The 24,691-nt window shown below is 49.1% G+C and overlaps 1 protein-coding gene and 1 long non-coding RNA gene across 7 annotated transcripts in view; one reads left to right on the top strand and one right to left on the bottom strand.

The window, feature by feature from the left end:
* The window catches only part of QRFP (pyroglutamylated RFamide peptide), a 149,132-nt gene extending 136,747 nt beyond the window's left edge, over nt 1-12,385 (bottom strand). The window contains exon 1 of one of the 2 annotated variants that reach the window (XM_080990683.1): nt 12,290-12,385. The gene's annotated coding sequence lies outside the window, so the exon portion shown is untranslated. The remainder of the gene's footprint in view (nt 1-12,289) is intronic. The other variant, XM_080990684.1, reaches the window with a different exon arrangement.
* LOC308468458 lies at nt 9,931-22,290 on the top strand. Of its 5 annotated transcripts, XR_013981656.1 has the most exons (8): nt 9,931-10,963; nt 11,076-11,187; nt 11,361-12,789; nt 14,040-14,194; nt 17,107-17,257; nt 17,948-18,194; nt 20,177-20,367; nt 21,517-22,290. It is a non-coding gene; the product is annotated as an uncharacterized lncRNA (long non-coding RNA). The 5 variants fall into 5 exon arrangements; XR_013981657.1 differs by lacking the exon at nt 11,361-12,789 and having other exon boundaries at nt 9,938-10,963; XR_013981659.1 differs by lacking the exon at nt 11,361-12,789 and having other exon boundaries at nt 9,938-10,963; nt 11,076-11,304.
* The last annotated feature ends 2,401 nt before the right edge of the window (nt 22,291-24,691 follow it).

Genomic DNA, 24,691 nt, shown 5'->3' with positions numbered 1-24,691 from the left:
GCCACACAGTTCTCGCTGAGGCTGTGGTGCGACCCTAGGTGGCGTTGGAACCAACTCCCCTGGATCCGCTGCTGTGGGTGGAGCCTCCGCAAGTGGAGTGGTCTGAGTCTGTTCTGAAACGGCTTGGTTCGGCTCCACGCTGGCAGTTTGTGAGGGAGGTGTAGGTGGGGCCTCGCCATCTGTACGTGTCTCTTCTGGAGCCGCAAGCGCAGTTGGGGGCACTTCGGTAGTGTCCAAGTCCCCAACCCTGCGCCTAAGCTGGTCTATGTGCCGTCGCCACAAGCGTCCGTCTTCGAGTGCCACCTGGTACGAGCGAGGTCCAGTGACTCCCACTACTGTGGCTGGCACCCAAGGGATGTCCCCCACATAGTTCCGGGCAAAGACCTGGTTTCCTGGGACAAATGACCGTGGTGCGTTGGCACAGCCTGGGGGTTCAGCCACGGCAAAGTCTGGGTGTAGCCGGTCGAGCGGTGACCTGAGGCGGCGGCCCATAAGCAGTTCAGCAGGACTCCTCCCTGTGGCCGCATGAGGGGTGATGTGTTGCACGAACAAGTATTCGGCGACCCGCTCATGCCAGTCTCCCCGGTCCAGGCGCGCCAGTGCCTCTTTTGTCGAGCGCACCATTCTTTCCGCTTGCCCGTTGCTGGATGGATGAAAAGGTGCCGTTAGGGCATGGCGGATGCCCAGTCCCAAAAGATACCGCTCAAATGTGCCTGACGTGAACTGCGGTCCGTTGTCAGAGACAAGGACATCAGGACACCCATGCGTTGCAAACAGGCCTCGCAGCACCCGGATGACAGCTTCGGTAGTGGTGGAGGGCATCAGGGCGACCTCCAGCCATTTGGAATAGGCGTCCACCACTACCATAAAGGTCCGGCCGTGAAAGGGGCCAGCCAGATCGATGTGCACCCTCGACCAGGGTGTCTTTGGCGTCTCCCAGGTGTGTCCCTTAGCTGCCGGTGGTGCAGGCCTCGACTCCTGGCACGCTTGACAGGCGGACACCCAGGCAGTGATGGCATCGTCCATATTAGGCCACCAGACGTAACACCGAGCCAACGCCTTCATTTTGACAATTCCCGGGTGGCCAACGTGCAGAGCCTCCAGGACGCGCTGACGGAGTCCCTGGGGAATCACGACGCGGTCTCCCCACAGCAGGCAGCCGCGATGAGCTGAGAGTTCATGTTGTCTGGTTGCGAAGGGCTGGAACTCCGATGCAAAAGGCCCTTGTGGCCACCCCCTCCACACCCAGTTGAGCACCCGGCTGATGGTGCGATCCTGGGCAGATGCGGAGGCCACAGTGGCAGCCGATACAGGCGCTGCCGGAAGATCCTCAATCAGAAGGAGCGATGAAGCTGGAGCCGGGTCTTCCACAAATGCTGGAAGAGGGCAACGGCTGAGGGCGTCGGCATGGCCCATCGATTTCCCCGGGCGATGGATGAGCCGGTAGTGGTAGGCAGCCAGGAAAACAGTCCATCGCAGCATGCGTGGTGAGAGGACCGGTGGAGTTGGACGATCACCGGCGAGGAGGCCCAGGAGTGGCTTGTGGTCAGTGATGAGGTCAAAAGTCCTGCCATAGAGGTATTCATGGAACCTCTTCACTCCAGCCACAAGTGCCAATGCCTCCTTGTCGAGCTGGCTGTAATTCCGTTCCGTCGGAGATAGTGTCCTGGAAAAGTAGGCGAGCGGTGCTTCTCTTCCATCTGGAAAACGGTGACTAAGGACAGCACCGATGCCAAAAGGTGAGGCGTCGCAGGCAAGGACCAGCGGCCTGGATTCACTGTACTGTACCAGCACACTGTCTGAAGAAAGGAGAGCCTTGACCGCGTTGAAGGCCGCCGTCTCCCGATGACCCCAGGCCCAAGGCGTCTTAGTGCTAAGGAGTCGGTGAAGAGGCTCAGCCACTGTGGCTTTGTGGGGCAGGAACATGTTATAAAAGTTCAGCAGCCCCAGGAATGCCTGCAACTCCGTTTTGTTCTTTGGGGTGGGGGCCTGCTGGATAGCGCGGATCTTGGATGTGGTTGGATGAAGACCGGAGGCATCGATAAGATAGCCCAGGAACTCTACCTGTGGAACGGCGATCTGGCACTTCTCCCTCTTTACCTTGAGCCCGGCCTCCTGGAACCTGGTCAGCACGGCACGGAGGCGCTCGAACAGCTGCTGGTGTGAGTCTGCAGACACCAAGACGTCATCAAAATATGGTACCACGCCCGGAAGCCCTTGCAGGAGACGCTCCATAAGGCTTTGGAAGATGCCAGGAGCCACACTCACCCCGAACTGCAACCGGCGGCAACGGAAAGCCCCCCGGTGGGTGACGATCGTCTGGGCTTCAGCAGTGGCATCATCGACTGGCAGTTGTTGATAGGCTTGGGCAAGGTCCAGCTTAGCGAAGACCTTACCCTCACCCAGGGAATGCAGCAGGTGTTGGACAACAGGAACCGGATAAGCGTGCTGCTGAAGTGCCTTGTTGATCGTGCACTTGTAGTCAGCGCAGATTCTCACCGACCCATCTGGCTTGACAGGCGTGACGATGGGGGTTTCCCACTTTGCGTGGTCAACCGGCTCCAAAACTCCTTGGGCGATCAGTTTGTCCAGTTGTTCATCCACCTTAGCCTTGAGAGCAAAGGGAACCCGGCGTGGCTTTAGCTTGATGGGGGCGACTTGTGGATCAAGGCTAAAGGAGATGGGCGTACCTGTATATTGGCCCAAGGTGCCGTCAAAAACCTCGGCAAAGTCTTTGACCAGACCCTCAGTCTCTGCGTTAGAGATGCAGTTGATGCCGGTGACTTCCAGGCCGAGGGCATCAAACCAGTCTAGCCCTAGGAGGCTTGGCCGCTGACCTTCGACCACCACCAACCGGAGCAGGCCCGAAAAATCCTTGAAGGCGATCCGGAACCGGCCAACGCCTACCACGGGAATGTCGTTTCCCTGGTAGTCTCTCAGGTGTACGCGGTGAGAGTCGAGTTGCCTTTTGGACACTCTGGGTACCAGTCTTTTGATGGTGCTCCATGACACGATGGACAGGGCAGACCCGGTGTCGATCTCCATGTCACATGGAGCTCCTTCAATGAGCACCGTGACGTTCAGCTTGCGTCGCGTAGGCGAGTCGGTTTGGCCAATCGTGGTTCCAGACGGGCAGCGGCAGTTGGTGAGAGCGAAACAACTTTCCTTGGCAGACTGGAGTGAAGACTTGGACTTGCGAATCGATGAAGGGGGGGTGTCAGACGGAGCCGATCGGCAGACCTTAGCGATGTGGCCCCTTCTGGAACACTTCCTACAGATGGCGTCTCTGAATCGACACTTGGCACGGGAATGGTTGCCTCCGCAGCCAGCACATTCCGGTTGGCCCTTGGACTTCTGTTGGAACTTCCTGCGCTCCCGCTTTGTCTGGTGCACGTCATCGTCTTCACTGGAGGATGCCTCCTCACTGCTGGCCTTTTCATGATGCACCGGAACTGGCTCCCTAGCAAGACGCGGGCTGCTGGACTTGCGGATCTCCTGGGCGGAGCGTTCAGCAGCTTCTGAGGCCACAGCCTCCTCAATGGCTTTCTGTAGCGTGAGGTCTGGCTTGGCTAGGAGGCGCCGTTGCAGATGGATGTCCCGGACCCCGCAGACGATTCGATCCATCAGGGCATCGTCTAAGTCTCGGAACTCACAGTGCATTGCAGCCTGTCGCAGGGCGGTGGTGTAGTTGTTGATTGACTCCCCCTCTGCCTGGTTCCGGTGGTAGAACGCATGGCGGGCAGCAATCTTGGACGGCTTTGGTGCGTAGTGGTTGCGGAGCTTCTCTTGGATCGTGTCCCATGGTGTTGCCTGGACTGCTTCAGGCGCAACCAACGCTCGGGCCGTCTCAAACACCTCAGGCCCACAGAGGCTGAGGAATAGGCCCCGCTTCCGCTCCTGTGATACTTCTGTCAGCTCGTTGGCTTGGAGGTAGCAGTCGAACCGAGCGAGGTAGGAGTCCCATGATTCAGAGGCTGGCGCAAACGGCGGTAGAGGCACAAGTGAAGCCATGATTCCGATGCCGGCGTGAAGGGCGATGGATGGAACACAGTGCTCTAGCCAGAACAGTCAGCTCTGAATTGGTTCTGCCCAGTGATTTCGCTCAGTGATTTCGCTCTGTGATTCAGCTCAGTGATTCAGCTCAGTTCAGAGGCTGGCCGCATCTGGCTGTGCTCTGATGTCCATCTATCCCACCTTCGTCGCCAGTGTTAAGTGGTGGGTTGACATAGCAGCCGGCACAGCGATTTCTTCAAGTAGCTCTTTATTATGGTAAGCTGGAATAGAACTAACTGCGAACAGCTCAGCCGGCCTGTATTTATAGGCAGCCGGCTGTCAACATTGTAACCACAACAGCCCAGAGTTCCCGCCTAAAATAACTGCCGCGGACCTGAGTGAAAACTATCTACAGACCTGAGTGAAAACTATATACAGTATCCCCCTGTTGGCCCAGGGTGAAACTACACTACATAACACTTCTGTGTTTGTTCACTCGTCAGTTCATTCATCCATTAAGTGAGGTATGTGTTTAAATCCCCTGTGAGGGGGAGGAAGGTTAAACCCCCCGCCCTGCAAGCCAAGACCTTTCTCTCTCTCTCTCTCTCTCTCTCTCTCTCTCTCTGTGTGTGTGTGTGTGTATGAGATAGAGACATAGAGGTACAGTGGTACCTCGGGTTAAAAACTTAATTCGTTCTGGAGGTCTGTTCGTAACCTGAAACTGTTCTTAACCTGATGCACCACTTTAGCTAATGGGGCCTCCCGCTGCTGCCGTGCCGCCAGAACATGATTTCTGTTCTCATCCTGAAGCAAAGTTCTTAACCTGAGGTACTATTTCTGGGTTAGCGGAGTCTGTAACCTGAAGCGTATGTAACCTGAGGTACCAGTGTATATAGATATTTCTATAAATGAATAGATAAGTTGCTTTGTAGGTATTGTTTTGGTAAGGTTCACAACAACCCTGCAAGGTAGGTCAGTGGTGTGAGGATTATCCCTCCATGTTGTAAGTTGGGAGCTCAGGGAGAAATACTGCCTATTCTTTTATTTGGGGAAGCTAAAGTTTGAACCAGGGATCTTGTGACTCTCTTCTCAAATAAATAGTGGCTGTTCCACCCTAACTCTCAACCAGAAAGTATTATTATTATTATTATTTTGCTGAATTTATATCCCACTTTTTCTCCAAGGAGCTGAAGATGCTGTACATGGTTCTCTCCCCCACCCCCCACCCCATTCACCGTATTTTTTGCCCTATAGGACGCACCGGCCCATAGGACGCACCTAGTTTTCAGGGGGGGGGGGAAATCAAGTAAAAAAATATGATTTCCCCCCCGCAGCTCTGGGAGCAGTGGACAGGCTGCACGCAGCCTGTGCGCTACTCCAAGACCTTCTCCCTGCTTTTGTGGGAGGTGGCGGAATTCCCCCACCTCCCACAAAAGCCCACAGGAGCCCAGCGTGACTCCTGCGGGCTTTTCGACCAGGAGGGAGAAGGGACTGAAAAGGCCAGTCAGTCCCTTCTCCCTCCTCGAGGAAAAGCCCCCAAGAGCGGTGCGCTCTTTAAAGGGTGCGCGGCTCCTGCGGGCTTTTCTAGGAGGTGGGGGAATCCCCCCCCCCGTAGAAAAGCCAGCAGAAGCCGCGGAGCCCCTTTAAAGAGCGTGCGGCTTTTGCCTGCTTTTGTGGGAGGTGGGGGAATTCCCCCATCTCCCGCAAAAGCCCACAGGAGGGTTGGAGAGTAGTGGGAAGGCGTCACGCGCCTTCCTGCTGCCCGCCATCCTCAAAGCCGGCTTGGAGAGTAGCCGGAAGGCGTTGCGCGCCTTCCTGCTGCCCCCCATCCTCTGGGGCGGGCAATGGGGGAAGCGCTGCTTTCCCCACCGCCAGCCTCAAAGAGCAGACTCTCCTGGCTTCAGCGGAAGCAACGCAAAGCCTCCAGAGCGCAGGCTTCGGAGGCTTCGCGTTGCTATCGCTGAAGCCAAGGAGCCTGCATTCGCCCCATAAGACGCACACACATTTCCCCTTCATTTTTGGAGGGGGAAAAGTGCATCTTATAGGGCGAAAAATACGGTAATCCCCCCCTGTGAGGTAGGGTAAGCTAAGAGGCAGTGGCTGGCCCATGGTCACCCAGTGGGCTTCATGGCTAAGTGGGGATTTTATCCCTAGGCTTCCAGGTTCTTGCCCAACACTCTTAACAACTACACCACACTGGTTCTCATGATGTAGAGGTGTCCATGGCAGAAGTGAGGGGATGGGTGCATAAACACAGAGGCCCTGAAGTCCCAGGAAGCCAATGGAAGGAGGGATCAGACCAAACAAATCTCATTTATTTTGTGGCCCTTGGTAACCTCTCTAGGTCACGCCCCCTTTTCCACCAGCCACACCCCTCACTAGCCCTGCCCCACATCCTCCTTGAGTGTTATTGCCTGGCTGTAAATGTGTCCTTGAACTCAGATAATGCTGCTTGACTCACTGGATGGAGCATAGAGAAGGGTGGGTGAGTGTGTGTAAAAACAAACCAAATGTGCAAAGGTAACATTTGTATTCAGTGCTCTGCCCATTTTTGCCCCTGGCCCCAGTGCTAGGGTTGCAAGATCATCCATATTTCAATGTAGACTGCTACATCCTGTATTCAATACAGGATACTGATTGTCTTTTATTTCTGCTCCTCCCTTTCTGTCTCTAGGCCAAGTTAGGGATTCTCTCCAAATGCATCTGTGTGAAAGAGTGTGTAAAAGGTCATGTATTTAAGCTCTGGGGTAACCAAGCACAGATAGATTTACAAATTCACGTGCATGTGTGTGTGCATGTGCGTGTGTGACAAATTCCAGAGAGGCCATCCTGTTAGGGTACAATAGATTGCAATAGATTGCTTTGAAGTCACTTCAGCACGAGATGAAAAAAATATCACCCCCAAACCATCCTGCCACACCCTGTCCTATATTTTGCCAGAACAAAGGTGGCAGCCCTAGGCCCCACCCACTGCCAGCACATGGCCCCCAGAAGGCTGCTCAGAAGGAGATGTGGCCCTTGGTCTGAAATAATAGGCTCCCTGCCCCTGGAACGAAAGAACCAGAAAGCCCCACCACCACCCACCCACAGAAAGAGTAAGAATACCTGGCATTTACAAAATAATAATACCCGACTGACATTACACTTCAGAGCGTTGGAAGCACTTTGCATAGCATTACACTTCAGAGGAGTAATCTTGTCACCAATTACCAAGGCTGCATGATTGCTCCCTCTTCTTACCTTTGCAGGTATCTGAAGAGTGACAGCCTTGACTGTTTTGCAATCTCCTAGCCCCACTTGGAGCAAAATCCCCTCTCAGCTACACTGGAGTGTTTTGCCACTGAGGCAAAATAGAAAGGGCCACTTCTCCCCACGCTGACATCCCCTGCTGTTGACCCCCCACTCTGATGACAACTTTCCCACTGATTCCACACACATACACACCCTGGCAAGGTGGGATGGTTAAGGAAGAGGAGGAAGCAAGGAGGGGAGGAGGGGGAGGTTGTGAGTGGCGAGCGGTGCACTCCTTGTGGGCCAGTATCTGTAGACCCTCCCAATGGTCCCATGCCCGTCAACCTGAGGCAATTGCTTCACCTTGCCTCCTGGACAGGCTGGGCCTGCCCTGAACCCCCACCCCACCAGATTGTAGAGGTGAGCTAAGGCCAATGTGAAGGAAAGATGGAGAAATCTGCCACTGTGCAGTCTTAAGTTTGCTCCATTTGCAATTTCTTTTCAACTCCACATGCATTTTATTGCCACCCATTGTAATGTGAGCCAGTGTGGGCTAAAGTGTCAGACTAAGATCTGGAAGAGCAGGGCTCAAATCCCCAGTTTGGCCATGAAGTCATGGGAGAGACTTTGGGCCAGTCACTGCCTCTCAGCCTAACCTACCTCACAGGGTTGTTGTGGGGATTAAATGAGGAAGGGAAGAACCATGTACACCTTCTTGTGCTCTGTGGAGGGAGAAAAAGGCGTGGGATAGAAATGCAGCAAAATAAATAAATGAATACATCAGCATGTGTACATAATTTTGCTTAAAATATGCACTTTTTGCAAGAACTGCTCCTCCAATAGAATGCATCATTATACATCATTTCCGATATTATTTCCAGTCTTCATACATATCTTACACAAATGCACAAATCTCCTACGGCATTCTTTAGTTGGAGATCTCCATCGGGAAATTCAGGCAAGTTCCGGAATGGGGGAGAAATTCAGTTGCACTGAAGGCAAATCAGTCAAATTCAATTTCTGATCTGAAACCATACAAGCACCAAAACACAGCCATCCTCCAGAATCTGCACTTATCTAGCATTTGGTGGCTGTTCTTGGCAATTCTAGGATCACTCGATGCAAAAAACCACATTTTTAACTGAAATTGCTCTGAAGCCTGTCATTGTTTTTAGAATGTTTTGATCTTTTGCTTTGTTTTTTATTTTAAATTGTGGATCTGTTTGCCTCCCTGTGCTCCCTAGGGGTGTGATGGTTGAGGGGAAGGATAAGAATATCAGAAAAACCCTGCTGAATCAGGCCAATGGCCGATCTAGTCCAGCATCCTATTCTCACAATGGCTGAGCAGGTGCCTCAGTAGGAAGCCTGCAAGCAGGAGCCAAGCAGAAGAGTACAGTGGTACCTCGGGTTAAGTACTTAATTCGTTCCGGAGGTCCGTTCTTAACCTGAAACTGTTCTTAACCTGAAGCACCACTTTAGCTAATGGGGCCTCCCACTGCCACCGTGCCGCCGGAGCACGATTTCTGTTCTCATCCTGAAGCCAAGTTTTTAACCCGAAGCACTATTTCTGGGTTAACAGAGTCTGTAACCTGAAGCGTATGTAACCTGAAGCGTATGTAACCCGAGGTACCACTGTACTTCCCCATCCTGTGGCTTCCAGCAACTGGTATTCCAACCTGAGATAAATTCAATAAATTGACGATGAAATAACTGAATTTTGCAGTGCAGTTCTCCAACCAACTGGTGTTACAAAACTGTGTGTGTTAGGGAAAGTTTGCATTAAAATGAAGGTGTTCAGGGAGAAAGCATGCAACATGCATTAGGGGAGGTTGCTTGCAAAAATGTGTGCATTAGTCAAAATGCCATACGAAAATGTATGTTTTTGGAGAAATTTGCTCTGAAATGCCAATGAATTTTCATGAGATTTTATATACAAACACATTGTTGCAGATCAGTTGGTTAAGAGCATGGTACTGATGCTCCCTGTGTGGATTGTACAAGGTTCAGTCCCTATATGGGACAGCTGCATATTTCTGCATTGCAGGGGGTTGGACTAGATGCTCCTCAGGGTCCCTTCCAACTCTAAAAACTCTATGATTCTATTATTCTTTCTCTATGAAATGTAAGGAAATTACTTCAAGACCAGGAAAATAAGGCAAAGGTTGCTGGCCTCTGTCAAGGACATGGCAGTGAGGCCAGGCCAGACTCTGCAGCCCAGAAGCACCCCCAGCAGAAGGCAGGCAAGCAGGGAAGGATGGGGAGCCAGGGGTGGGGCCATCCAGGACATGCCTGGGGGGTGGCGCTGACAGTCCCCCGACAGGCTGTTCTGCCACCTATGCCGGGGTGGGGGAGGGATCCCCACGGAAGCCACCACCTGCACGGGGGTGCCTGGGTGCTTCCTCAGAATTTTGCACCCAGGGACACAGCCCCCTGCCCCCCTGCTATGCCACTGAAAGGGAGTGGCCATATTGACAGATTCTTCCATCTCTAGGGAATTTTGAATTTCAAAGGAGAGACCTGCTTTTGTTCCAGAAGTGGGATGAACATCTGAGCCCCATGGGAATTCCAGAGGGTGGTGACATGAGAAGAGTTTTGTTTTTTACTGGTGGCTCCCCACCTGCAGAATGCCGTCCAGGGAGGCTCAGCTGGCACCATCATGGGATAGCTTTTGGTGCCACGCAAAAGACTTTTGGCTTTTAAATTATCTGTGGCCTCTATGACTGACTCAGATGTTTTCATCCTGCCTTTAAAAAACAGGATTGTCTTTTTTATGCTGGTTTCAATTTATGTGGTTTCATAGAATCATCAGGTTGGAATGGGCCCAAGGGTCATCTAGTCTAACCCCCGGCAATGTAGGAATCACAGCTAAAGAGTCCCTGGCAGTGGTCATCCAACCAACCTATGTTTAAAAACCTTCATTGAAAGAAAGTCCACCACCTTCTGATGTAGTCTGTTCATTTGTAAGTTGCTTTGCATTGCTTTGGTTTTTAAAAAGTCACAATAAATTTAATAGCAAACAATTTCCCCCACATCCCTAGGATATCTCCTGTCCTACCCACCCTGCCTTCAACTCATGATGTGAGCATTTGTCTCTGCAAGTAATGAATTGTGACGTTATTCGTTGGAAAGTGGATTGACAGTGTTGGGATGTCCGTGTTCCTCCTCCCTTTCATAAATTTAAAAGGATGTCCTTGAAAAGGCAAAATTAACAGCAGATCAAAAATGACATCCAGACTCAGCCGCAATGTTTGTTCAGGGCTTTGGTAAATCAGAAACCCCATCACATGCAATCATTTCAGTTACAAACCCTCCAACATTTCTCCAATTAAAAGAGGGATATCCTATTCCATACCCTCCGTTTCCCTGATGAAAATAGGGATGTCCTAAGCAAAAAAAAAGAGGACATTTCAGGATTAAATCAGAAACCAGGATGACTTCTGAAAATCCAGGACTGTCCCTGGAAAATAGGGGCACTTGGAGGGTCTTGCCTCCCCATTCTGAAGGAGGAGCCAGAGTGGTCCAGCTTTAGTGGGGAGGCTGTTGTCAAGGCAACCATGACTCACCCAGCCCAGCCTATGTGACATCACTCACTGCTGGCTTCTAGGGACCAACTGCAACTGATCAGCAGTTGGCAGTGAGGAGCAGGAGTGAAAGAGTTGGCAGTGAGTTTGAAGCCCTGGCCCCCAATGATCAGGTCCATTGCTGCAGCCCTCCTCTGCCTCATCTGGACTTCCCTGAGGTGGGCTGGGCAGAGGGAGGGACTGGTCCAAGGTCACCCTGTGAGCGTGGTGGCGGAGGGATGGCTTGAACCCAGGGCTCCAGTTTCTCAACTTCTCCCCATTCTCTCCTAGCTTCAAGAGGCTGTGAGAGTTGCTGCAAGAGGAACAAGGTCCACCCCATGGTCTCCAAGAAAGATCCTTGTGGGTCACCAGGAGGTGGAAACAGGCAAGTCTGGGGCTCCAGGTGAGCAATTGTTCTGTTGCTGAGAGGAAGATGATTGCGAGGCCTGTAAGACTCTGATGATAATGGAGTCCGGAGGAGACTGACCTCTGCTTTGAGGAGACTTGGAGGAAGGCAGAGGTGGTTACTTTGTATTTTACTTTATTTTTGACCTTTTTCCTTTGTTTCACCTGCAGAGTGGCCAGCCCAGGGCCCACCGTTGGAGCTCCACTCTTTGAGGAGGTTCACGGTGGAGCCCTTGGGAAGATGATCTTCATGTGGCCGGGCGAACTTGGGAAGGGTACCTCAGCCTCTACCATCTTTGGCAATTAAGCCGAGCTCTGGGAGGCAGTGGGGGGGCAGTCCTTGGATAGGACATGCCAACATGCCCCCCCAAAGGCACCCTGGGGGCCGGAGAGACCGCCTCTGGTGCCCACAGGTTCACCTTTCACCCCCACTGAAATCAGGCTTGAAATGAACATCTTTTGGTAGCCAACAGAATAGGGGCAGTTTGGGCTTGGGAGAGTGGGATGTGGCACCTCCAGGGGTTTCCCATCCCTTAAGTAGCGTTCTTTTCATTCCCTTTCCCTTCCACCCAGACGGAGTCCTCATCAAAGGCCTTGAGGCGGGGAGAGGGAGATCTTGTCAAGTTAAGTCTGGCCACGAAGAGTGACAACCATGGGTGTAGCCAGGATTTTGGTTGTGGGGGGGCTTTCATTTTGGGGCCAGAACCTCAGTTTGCTATGTGTTTTTATTGGTTTTTATTGATGGGGGGCAGCTTCCCCCCCTGCCCCCCAGCTATGCCTATGGTGACAAGAGACTTCCCAGGCAAGTTCAGATACAAGAATAAGATGGGAGAAAGCTCTTCTCTTTTGGCTCACACCAGGGAACTCTCCCTTCAAATGGCACATGGTTGCTATTTGACATCACAATGAATTTATTTTGTACACTTAGGGGTGCCTCCCCACCATGCCAGGATCCTGAGACCCACAGGCATATCTGGCAGGAGGGCACCAAACAAAGGGTCCTGGACCAAAGTATTTTCTGAGATCTTTTTGATAACTGGGCCAACAATTCACCCTTCTCCTTGTCTGGCTCTTTTGAATTTGTATGTTTGGATCGAGACCTTAATAACAAGGAACTGATTTTGTATCTGTTGACACTGGCTGGGACCACAACTGCCAAATTTTGGAAGACCTCAGCAGGGCGGATTCCTCACTCCTTCCCAAAGATGAGACTGTCAAGGCCCTGTGGAGATCGGGATTGGCAACTGGCGTCCCTGGGACCAAACTGCCCTCCTGAGACAAATCAGCTTGTCTAAGCCACAAACATGTCTTGAGGAAATGGATTTCTTTGAGTCTCCCTCCTCCCTCCTCCCTCCTCCCTCCTCCCTCCTCCCTCCTCCCTCCCCCTCCAAAGCCCAACTGCCTTTAACTGTCACACACACACTGTCCCAACAGTCACCTGCCTGTCACACGCCATCCTCAGCCAATCAGCACGCAGCACACCCCAAGGTTCCATTCTCTTCTCACAGCCCACTCACTGCTCTCACTTTACCTTATATCCCACAAATGTTTCTCTGCACAGCATTTTACCACATGTCCCTTAATATACAAACCTACACAGGTCAGTTAACAATGACAAACACCTGTCCATTTGACTGGGTTGCCCCAGGCACTCTGGATAGCTTCCAATATAAAGAAAGACATAATAAAACATTAAACTTTTAAAAAAAACTTCCCTATACAGGGCTGCATTCAGATGGCTTGGGGGGGGGGCATTACTCCATACCCTCCAATATTTCTCCAATGAAAATAGGGACGTCCTAAGGAAAAGCAAGACTTTCCAGGATCTAATCAGAAACCAGGGTGATTGGAAAATAGGAAAATATGGACGCTGTCAGGAATCGCTCCAGGTGACTCAAGTAAGTAAGCTGAGCTGAATGGAACAATGAGGGAATGCATAACAGATCCTCACTGCCTCCTGGCTTGCTTTTGCCCTGGTGTTTTGGAAGCTTCTGAAAATACCCTTCAAATCAGCTGCTTGGATATAGGAGAGAGTGTTGGCCTGGCCTGAGGCCTCAGAGCTGCCCACCAGGTGCTTTCTCAGATGAAAATAGGAACATCCTATTCAATAATAAAGGGACGCGGGTGGTGCTGTGGGTTAAAGCACAGAGCCTAGGACTTGCCGATCAGAAGGTCGGCGGTTCGAATCCCCGCGACGGGGTGAGCTCCCGTTGCTCGGTCCCTGCTCCTGCCAGCCTAGCAGTTAAAAAGCACGTCAAAGTGCAAGTAGATAAATAGGTACCGCTCCAGCGAGAAGATAAACAGTGTTTCCGTGCGCTGCTCTGTTCGCCAGAGCTTAGTCATGCTGGCCACATGTACACCGGCTCCCTCAGCCAATAAAGCTAGATGAGCACCACAACCCCAGAGTCGGTCACAACTGGACCTAATGGTCAGGGGTCCCTTTACCTTTATTTAATAATAATAATAATAATAATAATAATAATAATAATAATAATTTTACTATTTATACCCTGCCCATCTGACTGGGTTGCTTCTAACAACTTTAAAAATATAATAAAACATTTTAAAACTTCCTTATACACGGTTGCCTTCAGATGTCTTCTAAAGACTGTATAGTGTTTTATCTCCTTAGCTGTGAGGTTGCGAAGCTCCATACCCTCCAGCATTTTGCCTATTAAAATAGGGATATCTTATTTCATACGCTCCAGCATTTCTCCAGTGAAAATAGGGACATCCTATTCCATACCCCCCCATCATTTCTCCGATGAAAATAGTGACGTCCTATAATTACAAACTTCTCGTATTTCTCTGCCTCCTATGTTCTTCTTTTTTCTTATTCTTCTTGTTTAGAAATGGATTTCTTTTGAAGATTGGAGGGGAAACAATCTGATTTTTGTTGGCTAAATCAGATCGACAATGGGAATATTTCTTTCTCTCTTTTGATATTTCTCTGCTTGAAAAGAAATGTCCACAGATCGATGCATGTCCCATTTTGTGCAGCACTGGTGAGGATGAAAAAAGTTTTCCTGCCTTTCAAATAACAAAACGGTGTAACACTAGAAACAAGGCTCCCATTACTTTGATGGTTAAAAAACAGACTCTGGGAACAAGCTCACCCCCCCACCCCTTTCTGATATTTTGCAAACTTGGTCCAAAGGGCAGATATCACTGGATGGCAAAGTTCTGGAGGGCTCAGAATATAAGCTTTTTGGTCTTTTATTGCAGCACATATAAACTGTACCACAAAACCTCCAAAATGAAGTTTTAAATGGATGGACGGCTGTAGCATCTACTGGGCTTGCCTCTTTACAGTATTTTTACTGCTGGTCCTTAAAACCCCACAAACATCATCAAAGCAACATTTTACCTTCCAGCTGACATAAAGAGAATTGTTTTCTTGCAAGGAGTCAACGGGTGGTGATGTTGCAAGGGAAACTGGCTCACAGCTGGTGTTCTGAAAATGTGGTCTACCCACCCAAAGGAATCCAAAGCTTAGCCCAGTATTAGCAACACTGACAGGCAGCTGCCTTTTACCAAGACAAGTGATCCATCTAGCTCAGTGTTGTCAACACTGAAACTCTCAAGGGTTTTAGGCAAGGATGTAGCCAACCCTTTTTGGAGATGCCAGGGATTAAACCTGGGACCTTCTGTGTGCAAAGCAGATGGTCAACCATGGAACTATAGATGCTCCTGAAGAACATAGGAAGCTGCCTTATACTGAGTCAGGCCATTGGTCCATCTAGCTCAGTATTGTAAACACTGACTGGCAGAAGCTCTCCGGGGTTTCAGAGCAGGATCTTTCTCAGCCATGCCTGGAGGATGCCAGGAATTGATCCAGGGACTTTTTGCTTGCAAAGTAGAAGCACTGAGCTACAGCCATTCTTTAATTACATTAGAGGAAGGAGGCCTTCTGAGCTGGATCCAGTGTCAGCAGCACTGGGATGGCCAGTTAATAAATTCATTGGATTCTGCCTTACACTGAGTGAGATTGTTGGCCTGCCTAGCTCAGTATTGCCTGCACTGGCTGGCAGTGGCTCTCCAGGATTTCAGACAAGAAATCCTAGCCCTACAGAGACGCTGGAGATGGAATCTGGAAGTATTTGTTGAGCTTACAACTCACCTCCCAGCTAGGAATAACACTGAGCTGAGATTACCAGTTGCCCTGGAGATGCAGAACCAAAGTATAGTGTGGCCACACCCCTCATCTAGAGCATGAGCCTTACTAGGTTGCATCATCATGTGGGATGCTGTACTTGAGGTGCAGGTTAAGAGAGACAGTGTGGTATAGTAGTTAGATTTCTGGACTAGTACCTGAGAGACCAGGGTTCATAACTCAGTCATGAAGCTCACTGGGTGACCTTGGGCCATTCACTGCTCCTCAGCTAACCTCACAGAGTTGTTGTGAGGTTAAAAAGGTCAGGGCAGGAAACTATATAGAGTTATCATTAATTATATTTTTATGTCGACTTTCTTCCAAGGAGTTGAAGGTGGAATATAGATGATGATGATGATGATGATGATGATGATGATGGGCCTAAGAAAAGGCACAGAAGCCCATGGCCACACACACCACTTATCACCAGATCTCCATTTTGTCCTTATTAAATCTATGACATGCTTGGGAAAATAGTGCTAATAATTCAGCTCCCTGCTAAAGGATCTTTGAAGCCAGGAGCTTATTAAAGCAACAAGACTTAGCATTTCAGTGGCACCTTTTTCTCAAAGAAATCAAAGCCCTTTGCAAACATTACTTAACTAAAATGAACAGCACCTCCGGGATATGTTGTTATTCTATTATAATACTAATATCGGAGGAAGGCGCAATGAGATCCAAGGAAGACAAGGCAAATTTTCTTAATGTAAAGTCCTTTATCTCTCTCCCCCCCCACACACACACCTCTTAATAAATGTCTGTGCATCTCACGGCCTTGTTTCCTTCAGATTTTTAATTCAAGATGCATGCAGAAACTTTTAATGTGCACAGTGTTTTACATATTTTGCTCTGCTCATATTTTGCATTACCCCTGTGGAGCGTTGTTGAAAAACTCCTGACAACAATGGATCCAAACTACAAGAAAGAAGATTCCACCTAAACATTAGGAAGAACTTCCTGACAGTGAGAGCTGTTCGACAGTGGAATTTGCTGCCAAGGAGTGTGGTGGAGTCTCCTTCTTTGGAGGTCTTTAAGCAGAGGCTTGACAACCATATGTCAGGAGTGCTCTGATGGTGTTTCCTGCTTGGCAGGGGGTTGGACTCGATGGCCCTTGTGGTCTCTTCCAACTCTATGATTCTATGATTCTATGAACACACAAACCCGACATCCCACATCTTCAACTGATGGGATTCAAGATTGTGGAAGTTTTCTTTTGTTGGGGGCGGTGGAAGATTTGCTTTAAAAAGAAAGAAAAGAAAATGAACCATTTCTTTCAAGCTGAAACAAATAAAGATTCTGTAATTTGCCTCCTCTACCAGATGTTCTGCTTGAGATCCAAATTTGGATTTGGAATGTGAAAGTTTAGTTTTAGACCATGTGTGTGGAACCTGTGGCCCTCCAGAAATTACTGAACTACAACTCCCATCATCCCCCTACAATTGGCTGTCCTGGCTGGGGCTGATGGGAGTTGGAGTCAAACAACATCTTCAGGCCCGCAAGTTTCCATCTGCTGATATAAGAAAGGGTGCTCCCCTCTCATGAATGAATGCCTCTTCTAAATAGGAGCGTTCTTCCACCTCTTGCCTGCAGTAGGGAATGCACTGTGTGGAGAGGTCTTTGTATCTGTCCACCAGCATTCAGCTTCATTGGATATCCATGAGTTCTAGTGTTATGGAAAGAAAACTTTTATCCACTTTCTCTATGTACTGCATAACTACATGGACTTCTATCATGTCATCTCTTCCTGGCCTTTTCTGTCAACAGTTGCTGCACTTTTTCCTCATAGGGGAGTTGCAAACTGCAAGTAGGACCTGAGCACAAGAGCAGTCTCCTTTCCTGGCAGGGCCGGCCCAAGACACTTTGGCACCTGAGGCAAACCACAAAATGGCTGCCCCTCCCCACCAAGGAGGAAGGGGTGAGTGAAGAAGTACAAGGGAGGAATAAAGGTCTATATCAGGAACAAGGGCAAGCATCAAATCAACCTTACCTAGCGGTTAAAGTGGGAATCAAAGGCCGTTATGGGGGGGAAGGGGCCCACAATAAGTCACACCTGGTAGGTGCAGAGCCCCCCAGAGGGCAGCCTCTGCCATTTCCTCCCTAGGTGTGGGAAGAGACCAAGTATTCACCAAGTGGCCACTGCAGAAGCAGAACTGGGGGATTGCCAAGGAGGTGGCAAATTTGGTTTCCAAGAAGTGTGCCACAGCTGTTGCTGCCACTGCGGCAGCAGCAGGCGAAGCATTCCTTGAAGACTGGATCTGCTGCGTCTGTGAATCCTGCTGCCTGAGGCAGTCACCTCATCTTGTCTCATGGGCAGGCAGGCCTTGCATCCTGGCACAGGCATGCCTAGTTTTATTGTGCTTTGCAGATATACAGGGATGGGTGCATCTGCAAGCAGCCCGACCACTTCCAGGGAAAAGAACACCCCCCCTTTCCACCCCTAAGCTGGTCAGGACTGGAGCTAGAATTTCCCTTTCCTCCCCCTGCAGCCAGGGCGGCGCCTGACTTAGTAGACTGCCGTATGTTGTAAACATAACTTTTATATGCATTGGGAAACAGACAAAAAATGGTGTGACTTTCTTTATTGTGATACGCTTCTTTATTGCAGTGGTCTGGAACTGAACCTGCAGTATCTCTGAAGTGTGCCTGTGTTCAGAAGCATTACTGCCTTCGACCATGGAGGCAGACCATAGTTACAGTGGCTCATAGCCATTGACAGCCTTCTCCACAGATTTGTCCATCTAGGAAGCCCCAAACACAGCAGGCTTTCATCGAGGAGAGTTTTCTGAGCAGCTCCTGGAAAGCTTCCCTTGAGAGAAGGCAGCTCTTCAATCCCCAGATGAAGAGGGAGGGAGGTAAATTCAAGCTCTTTTATTTCCATATTTATTTATTTGGCAAGCACAGGGGAAAGTGAAAATGTGAAGGGTAAAAGAAAGCTTGGCACCATAACTTTCTCTCTCCCACTCCCGACATCCTTCTCCGTTGCTCCCCTCCCCTGCCTCCAGCCCACACAGCACTTCATTTGCAGCTTCTGTGGTGGCAGAGAGCAAACCGGCTCCACCGGGGGAGGGGGAGACGCCTGTCTCGGAGCTGTCAGGCTGGGTTATCACCTTGACGCTTTAATCGAAGAATCAGACTTTCACTTGGAGGATTTGATTCTGCAAAGCGGGCCCTGACTCTGACTTTCAATGAGCACACGTGGGAGGGGAAAGCTTGATGTGGCTTCACACTTCCCCGCACTGGGCCAGCTAGCTGGTTAGACAGGGGGGTTGCAGTTGCTTCAGGCGGCAGATGCATTCCCCCAGGGTCTCCCCTAAGCCAGCCTGCTCTGCACCTCATAAGAAGGAGGGAGAGTAAGACTATCAATGGCTACATTCAGGACAGATAAAAGAAAGGACTTCTTCACATGATGCATAGTTAACTGTGGAACTCCCAATGGAGGCAGTGATGGCCACCAACTTGGATGGTTATAAAAGAGGACTAGACAAATTCATGGAGGATGGTGGCTATTAGTGGCTACCAACCATGATGGCTGTGATCTGCCTCCACTATTGGAGGCAGCAGTGCTTCTGAATACCAGCTGCTGGAAAGTACAGAATGGGAGAGTGTGCTTGAATCCTGCTTGTAGGCATCTAGTTAGCCACTGTGAGAACAAAAAAATGATTTGGTGGGCCATTGGCCTGATCCAGGAGGCTCTTATGTTCCTAAGAACCCTAATGGATCAGGCCAACAGCCTGTCTAACCCAGCACCGTATTCTCACAGTGGTCACCATATGCCTCTGGAAAGCCAGCAAGCAATTGAGTGCAATAGCATTATCGCTATTGTCTAACTTTACCAATTTGTCCAATTATATTACAGTGGTACCTCAGGTTAAGAACTTAATTCGTTCTGGAGGTCCGTTCTTAACCTGAAACTGTTCTTAACCTGAGGTACCACTTTAGCTAATGGGGCCTCCCGCTGCCGCCACGTGATTTCTGTTCTCATGCTGAGGTAAAGTTCTTAACCAGAGGTACTACTTCCGGGTTAACGGAGTCTGTAACCTGAAGCGTCTGTAACCTGAAGCGTCTGTAACCCGAGTCACCACTGTATTGTGCATGGAATTATATACCATGAATGGAAAGCAGATGCTCTACCACTGAGCCACAGACCTTCCCCCAGATATAACTGCATGACTCATGCAGTCTGCCCCGAGCCCTCTAAGCTAGTGTACTGCCCTCATGAGAGCACCGTCCCATCATCAATGCTGAAGTAAAATTCAGCCAGCAATTTAGTCTACTTTTGTATGCAGAATGGCAGAAGCGGGACATCTCAAGTTCTACTCAGAGTAGACCTATGGAAATGAATGGATCTAACATAGTCACATCCATTATTTTTAATAGGACTAGCATTAGATAAACCCCCTTGTCCTTGGACTCAAGCAACAGACTTCATCTAGCACCAGGCCTGCGTCTGATAGCCACATAGTTTATTATTATATCAAAACAGATCTATTAAAATACAGGTGATAAAAGCAGCAAAGCAGCATTAAAACCCATTTCCTTGAAAAAGAAGTTCCCAAAAGACTTGTTGGAATAAAATAGTCTTTACCTGCCAGCAGAAGGACAACAATGGGGAAGCCAGTCTGGCCTCTCTAGGCAATCGAGTAGTATGGGGGTGGGGCAACAGGGGTGGTTGCTCTGGATGCAAAATTGTTAGGTGAACAAAATTTCAACACCTGGTGCTGCGTCAATACAGCTGTGCATGTCCATTATTGGGCTCCGTTGAAAATGGCTTCTCCATGTGAACCAGGAAATGACTTCTCCAGACAACAAAACAACTCTTCTTTTATCTCTGCAGCTGCAATCTCCTGGGTGATGCAAACACCCATTAGGCAGTTGAATGTTGTTACGGTAAAATCTGGGTGCGGGGTTACTCTGCCACCCAGCTCGTCGGACTAAGTCCGCGGGTCCCTGCGGAAGAAAAATGAGCTCAGCCGGAGACAGGAGCAAACTGCAGAAGATCCAAGTTTATTGCGCAACAGGTTCAAGGTGAGATTGAACAGCGAGAAAGGGGTGACATGAACTTTTGAAATTTCCCTCCATGTCCCAGAATACAGTGCAAAATACATCCCAGTTACATCATGAATACATTAAGAAGAGGTTGGGTTACACAGATTACATCACAAATACATTAGGAAGAGGTTGGGTTACACCGGATTAACATATGGAGGAGGGAGGGGGGAATATGCAGAGCTGGAGATATGCGCAGATAAGCACATCCTGAGAAGACAATGGTCCATGTATGCATAGTCTGTCACCTGGCATCGCCCGGAGGAAGGGCTTGGCAGAGCGATTTGACAGGATTAGGGTCTTGACACCTTGCTTGAGGGATTATGGAGGACAGGGGAGGTGTCATGGAGTCCTAGAGAAATTGAGCAAATTGGCACGTTGATTTTCTATGAATTTTATAGATTTTAGTCCCTTTTGACATTGACAATTGGAAATAAATGGATATATTGTAGCGAAGAAGAAGGTGAAGAAGATATGCCCCCCCCCTTCCGTATCAATGTGCACGCATATTCCATCTGTTTCCCTTCCACCCACCCCTTTGCATGGCCCTGGGCTCTGGCAACCCACGCTACACCACTGTCAGTAGGAAGGGAGTCCCACAGTCTGGGAGCTACCACAAATAAGGCCCTCTCCTGCGTCCCCAACCAAGCCTGCCTGTGAGGGTGGCGGGACTGAGTGAAGGGCCTTCCCTGAAGATCTCAGAGCCAGTGCAGGTTGGGGGGGTGGGGCGGGGGTTATACAGTTATTCAGATAGGCACGGTGGGTTTAACTCGTTATTGATAAAGGTGTACAGTATTGATCAATAATTCCCCTTGCTTTGAAAAACTGCAAGTTAAAACTAGCTTATTCGTCTTCCTTAACTCTTGTGTTCTGGGATTGTTGTGGTTTCTCCTTGCCTTCCTTTTCTACACAGCCACACACACACACACACACCTGCCTTCCTGCAGCCCAATTTTCAATGATGCAATGGCTGGTTATCTGCCGCTACACTTAAGAGACAGTCAGAGAATCCAGGAGAGTCAAAACTGCTCACCCCTGATCTAAAGAGCACATAAGTGGGGAAAATCTTGTCTGAATATTATTTTTTTATTCCTTCCCCTTTTGCCACTTGTGTTCTGACCCAACCAGGAAGAAGTTCCTCTATGGGGAACTGAGGCATTTCACAGCTTGCATCAGTGCATCCTTGTTCTCCAGCTCAGACTTTTCCTCATTTTATCCTTTCCCCTCCCCTCCCACTCCGCGCCATCGCACTGCTCCAACTGCTGACTGTGGTGAAATCCCTGCGGTTAATTGGATCAGGGTCAGTGTTTTCCAGAGGAATATTAAGTCGGGTCCACAGCTTCAGCCTGGAGCCATGCAGAAACTTTGCAGTATGTGGCCCTGGAAGCTATCACACCGCCAGATACACACAGGTCCAAATCAAGCTTTTATTCCATGCAAGATTTAGAAAAAAGTGCATGGCAGAGTTGCAAACCCTAATCAGCATCGTCACTGATATCTGCAACAGGGTAAAAATAATAAAACACCAGACAACTCCCACCTGATGGCCTGATGATGATCAACTTTGGGAAAACAGAGATATGTTTTTACGCTGGCAACACCAATGTTGCATAACGTTCTTCCTGCTGGAATGTGAGCGGCCCCATTCCTTCCACCAGCTGTTGAGGACACACCTGTTTAGACAAGCGTTCCACTGGATCTCCTGGCCTGAACCTCCTGTTTTAACTGCTGTTTTGCTTGTTAATGGACATAAAGAGTATAAGAAGAGCCTCATGGCTGGATCTAGCCCAACAGTGGCCGGCCGGATGCCTGCTTCAGTGGGCTTGTTTTATGACACATTTCAATAGGTTGGTGTTTCTTTTAATGTTTGGATTAAATTGTCCTGTTGTGGATTTTAATTAATTAATTGCTACAATGCACTCTGTGTGGAGATTACCTTGCATTTGATCTGGAAGCTGCAGAATGATCTGGTCAGTGCAGAATGCTGCACCACAATTGTTGACAGGAGCGAGGCCTTGTCAGCGTGCACCACCCATGCTCAGAGATCTGCACTGGTTGCTGATTTACTACTGGGCCAAGTTCAAGGTGTTACTATTAATATATAAAGTCCTTAACAGCTTGGGTCCAGCTTACCTGTGAGATCATCTTACCCCCACATGTGCCTGCTTCCGTCAGCGGAATTGGCACTACCACCACACATGCCACATAATACCCATTCTGCATTTGTAAGAAATGGGGGGGGTTTAGTGTGGCAGTACCTACCCTTTGGAACTCCCTGCCTATTGACATCAGGTAGACATCTCCACTGTACTCTTTTCAGCACTTGCTAAGAACATTTTTGTTTAGGCAAGCCTACTGATATATGTTTCTGTCATTTCCGTGCTCTGGTTTGCCAGAAGCGGCTTAGTCATGCTGGCCACATGACCCGGAAGCTGTACACCGGCTCCCTCGGCCAATAAAGCGAGATGAGCGCCGCAACCCCAGAGTCGGCCACGACTGGACCTAATGGTCAGGGGTCTCTTTTCCTTTACCTTACCGAGATATGTAGAAGGTCGATGTGTGTGATTTAATCTTTTCTGATTTTTTAACTATTTTAAATCTGTTTTTGCTGGTGTTTTTATTGCTTTATTGTGCCTGCCTGTTATCAATAGGCAGGGAGTTCTATAGCATAGGTGCTGCCACACTAAAAGATTGATTACTTACAAACTTGGAAATAAGAATTATTTGCCACCTGTAACAGGGTCAGTTCTGAAGATCGAAGCAGTTACATGGGCATGTGTGGGGTAAGGCAATCTTGCAAAGTAAACTGGCCTCCAGGTGTTATGGGCTAGTATGTCATTGCTTACTATAATTCCCAGGGAAATTACTTTGTGAAAAGGGGTGGGATGGGGAATAGGAATCTCCATAAGAATACGGTAGCAATGAAGTGATCAAATTTAGAGGGAGCTGGTTGGTGCAATAATGTGATGGAAATAATTGAAGTTGGTTGTAGCAATATTGGGAAGGAGTTAGGGAGAAGCTTCGCAGTGCAATAACAGGATGGAACTTGCAGGGAGATGTGTGTGAGTGAGACAGAGAGAGAGAATATAAAGTGCAGTCATTCTTTTTCTTTTCTTTTTTGTCCTAACCCCCGCACCCCCAATCAACTGGATTTTCCTTCCGCTTTGCTCAAACTGAGCTGCCAATCCAACAGGTGTATGTTGAATTACTTAATGGGGAGGGGCAGAGGGTAATTGAATGGTGACAGGAGAGATAATTTAACTAATGACTTGTAATGGGATACAGAGCCTTTCACCTTTAGTTCATCGGTTTGACTCTTTCCTAGGCTGATGGGAGCCATCTGTTTACATTGAAGGCCTGCTCAAGTAGATGCCTGTGTTTCATTGATCTGTCAACAGCCATGGGTGGGGGTCCTATCAGAAGTGGCTCTACTACAGGATGGTGGGGGACAAGCTCAAATGGCTGCATCCACTGATGGTTTTTGGGGGCATCAAGGGCAGCAGAGTGGCAGGTGGGCAGGTTAGGCTTCCATTGAAATGAACAGGAGCTCTCAGTGAGAGCCATAGAATATAACTCCTAGGTGTATTGTATCTAATTTTAGAAGTCGAGAGTGGCAGGAATCCATCTGGGAGGGGAACAGGGGGTCTCCAAGCAACTCTCAACACCCTTAACAAACTACATTTCCCAGGATTCTCTGGAGGGGGTGCTGTGTGCTTTAAATGTATGGTCCAAACGTAACCTCATCCTGCGTCCTGCCAAATCTGGTGATGGTATCTCAGGTGATGGTCAAAACTTTTCTCTCACTTAACATATGCAGATGTTATTCTAATTCATGTCTACTCTGGGGTGATTTGTAAAGGGATGGCCTCCACCCACATACAGACCTTACAGAGAGACACAGGCAGAAACTGATAGCAAATCAGAGGAAGGAAACCTCAAGTCAAGGCAGGAAGCAGATCCTTGGGCCATATGCCAAGCATCACAACAATTCCCTACCTACCCTCATGGCATTGCAGGGGGTTGGACTAGATAGCCCTTAAGGCCCCTTCCACAATGATAAAATTCTACAATTTTAAAACTCCACAATTATAAAGATTCTATGATTCATCCTAGGGGTCAGCTAGTCCCAATTCCACCCTTAAACTATCAGATCGGAGGATGTCAGGATGAGTCTTGTTAGCAGTTGAGGTTGCCTCGGATTACATTAGCAAGCCCATTAAGGGGTCTTATGGAGGGACCCCAGCTGGACAATTTAAGGGAGGTTTCTCCATAGCAGGGTGACAGTGTTGACTGCATCATGTAG

The sequence above is a fragment of the Podarcis pityusensis genome (assembly GCF_964106645.2).
Source record: "Podarcis pityusensis genome assembly, chromosome: Z".
Lineage (NCBI taxonomy): Eukaryota > Metazoa > Chordata > Lepidosauria > Squamata > Lacertidae > Podarcis > Podarcis pityusensis.
Note: the sequence above shows the minus strand (reverse complement) of the source record. Positions and strands in the feature narration are given on the sequence as shown.